Source organism: Triticum aestivum, chromosome 4A, assembly GCF_018294505.1.
Source record: "Triticum aestivum cultivar Chinese Spring chromosome 4A, IWGSC CS RefSeq v2.1, whole genome shotgun sequence".
Taxonomy (NCBI): domain Eukaryota; kingdom Viridiplantae; phylum Streptophyta; class Magnoliopsida; order Poales; family Poaceae; genus Triticum; species Triticum aestivum.
This window is the reverse complement of record NC_057803.1, coordinates 629,716,795-629,722,536: the sequence shown is the minus strand read 5'-3', so window position 1 is coordinate 629,722,536 and position 5,742 is coordinate 629,716,795. Positions and strand designations below refer to the sequence as shown.

Genomic DNA, 5,742 nt, shown 5'->3' with positions numbered 1-5,742 from the left:
CTACCAAACGTCACAACGTAACTGGGTGATTATAAAGGTGCTCTACAGGTGTCTCCAAAGGTACATGTTGGGTTGGCGTATTTCGAGATTAGGATTTGTCACTCCGATTGTCGGAGAGGTATCTCTGGGCCCTCTCGGTAATGCACATCACTTAAGCCTTGCAAGCAATGCAACTAATAAGTTAGTTCCAAGATAATGTATTATAGAATGAGTAAAGAGACTTGCCGGTAACGAGATTGAACTAGGTATTGAGATACCGATGATCGAATCTCGGGCAAGTAACATACCGATGACAAAGGGAACAAACGTATGTTGTTATGCGGTCTGACCGATAAAGATCTTCGTAGAATATGTAGGAGCCAATATGAGCATCCAGGTTCCGCTATTGATTATTGACCGGAGACATGTCTCGGTCATGTCTACATTGTTCTCGAACCCGTAGGGTCCGCACGCTTAACGTTATGATGACAGTTTCATTATGAGTTTATATATTTTCATGTACCGAAGGTTGTTCGGAGTCCTGGATATGATCACGGACTTGACGAGGAGTCTCGAAATGGTCAAGACATAAAGATTGATATACACTACACCACAACACAGATGCAACAGCATGTAATCTGCCGGGAGAATGCACTTAAGGCGACAGATATACTGCCAGGAGGGAGTTTCTCTCGGAAGATAGAACTGCCACAAGAACGGCTGCCGGGGATTACTTGTCCGGGCAGATAAACTATTCCTGGGAGTTTCTCTGCCCTGTCTATTTTATTTGCCGGCAGTTCTATTTCTCCCGCCAGATTGATCATGGCATGGGAACTGCAGTCACCGGCAATAAAACATGCCATCACATTGATTTCACTAACAAAATTTTCTACGCAGCTTATCCCTACTTTTATATACATTCAGTATGTTTGGACAAATCATGCTAGATCTCACAGCTCATACAGACTTCTCAATCAAAGTTACATATAAGCCACATCCAAAACCTTAAGCTTCATTTGATAAGCGACCAAATACTTGTTTCTAAATACATCAAGGATGTTGTGCCACAAAAGGAAAAAAAATACATGTTTCTAGATGTGCTACACAGCGAAAATGAGCATACATCGGCTTATGCGCTAAAATAACCACCAAAATTAGCAGAAAAAAATTAAGTATGGACGCCTTGCAGATCTTGCCAAACCTCCAACACCTTCAAGATCTTGTCAAACCTTCAGGAGATGTGTTCAATGCCTTATTTATAATGCTGAGCTGAAAAAAGCAAAGTGAAATTTGAGGTTAGTCCAAAGTGCATCTGCATGCTAAATGATCACTTGCTAAATATAAATATGCAACTAATAAAGGCACAATCTAGTACTTCTATCTATCAGAAAAAGAACAAGAACGAATCTTATGAGAAGAGGAGGGGCAGCTCGGTAGCACCACCACAATCAGCATAGCGTGTAGAGGAGGGTCACCAAAGCAGAAGACGGGAAAAGGAGTAGCATCAGCAAGCAACACAGCATCAGTCTCTCCACTCGCCATTGTAATCTTGCTGCTCTTCAGATCCATTCATATCCTCTCCCCCACATGCACATAACACAGGGTAATTGTTCAAAATATTAGACAGGATTTGTACACAGAAAATTGGACAAAGAACTTGCCTTGGACTGAGCAACATGCTCAAAGTAGAGGGTCTTAAAGGAGAAGAAACACCAAGTATGTGCCTTATGGGTTTTTAGTTGCCTGAGTGGAGTAGTTCTGTCGAGGACGAGATGAAGCAGTGGCGCAACCCCTGCGCCAGGATAGCTAGCTCGAGGTCTGCGCCCCCAAAAATTGTGTTTTCTAGAACCTATGCCCAAACAGTTGTGGTTCCTTGATATTTACACTTAATATTACAATCGAACTTTTTCGGCAGTGTGCACTGCATAGTGGAACCAAGTAGGCACATACATACATTCTACATCCATGTTCCCTTTAAGACATGATGACAACACGATGACATTAACTTAACCAACTAAAGATATTCGTGTTTTCACTTCTCAACACCCCACTGACAACGACTACTCCATAAAAAACAATAGGGAATATGCAGCTAAAATATCTCTGCACGCCACTTCAGGATGTTCTACTTCTTAGTGCCCTTATTAAGTTTTCAACCTGGGTTGCCTGTGGCGATCTATGATCCATTCATTATGATTGAAACTACCATATTTGAGCCTATGCTTTCAGACTCAGAGGTCATAGCTAACAAATAGCAAATCTGCTTTGCTGAATTCTATCAGACAGAATCAATCTCAATGATGTTGTAAACAGAGTCTAGGGTACCCTACATATCGGTTCACTTTCCTACATATCACCTACCATTCTATGAAATATGATTATGTCGTCTAACACTCTAATTCAAGATCTAGCTGGCATGCAAGAATAAGAAACTATATCGACAACCACAACCAGCAGGATTCTATTCTAATTGATTTGCTATTGTGGTGAGAGTGTGAAACGTGATTGCAAATAGTAAAAAGCATCATCTCTGGAGAACGTAGAGCAGTAGATGGAAAAATAGACATCCAACAAGAAAAAGAATAACCCACTTAGACCTCAAAGCCAAGAGAAACATGAATATTACCTCACCTCAGCTTGCTTGTGGACGCATTCCTACTTTTGCCATGGACTTGTCCACTTCCAACTGCATACAGAGAAGCAAAGTTTTTTAAGCAATCAACACAATATAAGTGTCCTTGCTCTGGTTCATCTTTTAAACAATAACAGCAAATCAGCATGTGGTTCCAAGCTCTGGTTCCTTACCATAAGCAATCCATAAACATCAGATGGGACACTGGACAACCGAAAATAATAGATTATAAATAGAGAACAGTGTTTGCAAAACTGCTATTATTATTAAGCAAAGAAAAGGATCTTGTTACTTAGTTATACTGACATCTTGTACATGAGCTTTTCGCACACAAAAAAGAGATATCTTCTACATGAGCTTGATCCTTATACTTCGACATCTAGCTAAGGGAAGAACAAGAAAAAACTTCCACTAGTAGTTTTTCAAGTGACATCCAAAGCCATGAAAGTAGGATGCTAAATTATCACATTATTTGCATAATATAGAAGCTCATAAAAGAAGCGCTTATAATTAAGTAGCAGCATGAACCAGAATAAGCAGAGTATCTACAAATATGTTTTGATTAGTGCAGTGAGGAGAATATCCAATTTCCCTTCCATACACAAGACTTCGTGTAGTAGTGAATTAACTTCGTAAAGCTTTCTCTAGAATTAACTAAAAGATAAATGAGATAGGGATATACATTGGACCAATTTATACTTCCAACATGCCATCTCTGAAATATCAAGTCATCACAAAGCATATATTTTCAACAGACAATCATGACAAACCAATACTATCACAGATTCTTCTTGTAGTACATGCGTAACCACGACCAAGCATTGAAACCATACATCAATAAATAGCTTGTACTACTAAATTCAGGAACTAAAATAAGCCGTGAGCGGCTAAATGGAATCACATTCAAATACACGCTACAAACAAAAGAGGGTGTAGAATTACATATTTACATAGCTAACTAGCTAGGCAAGTGCACAATCAACAGTACAGTTCACCTAACCCAGACTAGCACATGAGCAAGATCATAGACCTACCAATGAAGAATTTATTACCAAATAGGCATTGCACCCAACTTGTTAGGCATACAAATAAGTCACCAACAATACATGCTGGCTCAATCAAATACTGTGCTTGTAGAATATAGAGAAAATAACAGGATAGAGCTCTATTTTTGTTTCCCGCAATAAGGCAAGCGCACAGCCTACAAGAAATCGGTTTTGATGTGAATGCATAAAGGAATGGTTGTAGGTTGTAAGAGAAACAAGCTGAGGAACAATCTCCATAATACAAATGTAGAGTACAGATCACACAACCCAGAGCATAAGATAAACAACATGAGACCAACTGATAAATTTTTTTAGGAAATAAGCAAAGCATCACTATCTAGATGGACTTCCATTCAAATCTGCAGTTTCCCACTTTCAATTTGATTCTACAAGGTAATATTAGTAGTGACCTAACAGAGCATGGTTACGATGGCCAATATTTCCTGCTTCAATATTTTAAATTGTCTAACATCACAAAAAAGGTGCATGCAGTATAAACAATGCATCTTATAAGCTTAGTTCTTCTTATGAAGTTATCAATGCATCTTATAAGGTATTATACAAAGATCATAAATCAATAATTGAGAGGCTTTAAGTTCCTTCCAGACTTATCAAGATAACGATTGAATGTTAAACAACAAAGAAATAGTACCACATGGCAATAGCCAAGAGAAACATGTATTACCTCCTCAGGTTTGCTTGTGGTAGCCTTTGTACTTTTGCCATGTATTTGTCATCAACATCTCTAGTCGTTTGGGACCTAAGAACTCGAGTTACTTCAACATTATGCTTTTACGCAGTGCTCTACAAATAAACAAACAAGATGATGTAAAAAGATGCATCAACACTGAAGTAAAGCATGACAAAGTAAATTGCACAATGCATGAACCACACACTTTTGGTTGCTGAACTGCAGGAACAAAATAGCACTTGTTTGCCCCTGATGCAACAGAAGGCTAAATATAACTAGAGCAAAGATTTATTTGGGCTATCGGCCTCATTCGGGTTCAGAAGAAATAAATCAGAACCCTCCCCTACAGACAATACAAATATTGCGCCAGAGCAATCAATAGAACTACCACTGTTCGACTTCCCCACTTGTTCTTCTCTCATAAGAAAATAGTCCACAAACTCCAAAACTATTGCGCTCGCCAATCCCATCTGAAGAACTACTAGCTTGATAGACTGCACGAGGATCATTAAGAAAAGTGGTAGCATCAAGACCATCATCTAGGGCAAAAGCATAAGAAAGAAAATGAGGGCAACAAAGTATACATCCCACGCGACGAAATGGCGAGATTCTGCTCCGTGGACACGCACCTTAGGGAGGAGGTCTGCTCGGGGGAGCAAGCTCGTGAAGAAGAGTGTGGTGGCGAGGGAAGAGGTTCGACGGAGGATGGTGGTCACCGGTGGTGTGGCTCGGCAACAGTGGTGGTCCGCATCAGTAGGCTGCTCGGCGGCACTGCTGTGGGGTAGTTGGGGGCGACGGCGGAGCTAGTCGGGGTGGAGGGCGGTCCGCGGTGATGGGGTTGGCAGTGGTCGGGTCGAGGGCGTCCGGCGGCGGCGGGATGGCTGGCGGCGGGGCACGGCCGCACGGTGGATGGGGAGATTTGGGGGCGGCGGATGCCTGGTGGAGGGCACGGCCGCACGGGTGGATAGGGCGATTCGGGGGTGGCTGCGGCCTGGGTGGAAGGCCCGCGCATCTCTAATTCGTTTGGGTCAAAAAAATTGTATCTCGCACGCTTTCCCCTCCTAGCGCACCCTTAGGCCCAATAATATTTAGGCCTCCCGCCAGGACAGTCCCCGGCAGAAAGTGAGCCGTGATTTAGTTCTCCTGGCAGATGGTGTGCCCTTAAATCTACCGGCAGTGTGTGTGCCCTCCTTGCTCAAGTTCTACCGGCAGTTTCTATGCCCTCAGGTCCTTATGCCGGCAGTAAGAAATGTCCCGGTAGTTTATTTGCCCCTGTTAAGCTATTTCTCCCGGCAGTTAACTGCCCCCAAATAAGTGTTGTGGTGTAGTGATATTGGACGACTATATTTGGACACCGGAAAGGTTCCGGGTGAGATTGGGACAATACCAGATCA

The 5,742-nt window shown here is 41.9% G+C and overlaps 1 long non-coding RNA gene across 2 annotated transcripts; it reads right to left on the bottom strand.

Annotated features, from left to right (window-relative positions):
- Window positions 1-1,008: 1,008 nt before the first annotated feature.
- On the bottom strand, window positions 1,009-5,311 carry LOC123082761 (uncharacterized). Of its 2 annotated transcripts, none has more exons than XR_006439109.1 (3): window positions 4,978-5,311; window positions 4,343-4,842; window positions 1,009-2,665 (listed from the first exon to the last, which is right to left on the bottom strand). It is a non-coding gene; the product is annotated as an uncharacterized lncRNA (long non-coding RNA). The 2 variants fall into 2 exon arrangements; XR_006439110.1 differs by having other exon boundaries at window positions 4,343-4,461.
- Window positions 5,312-5,742: the final 431 nt, after the last annotated feature.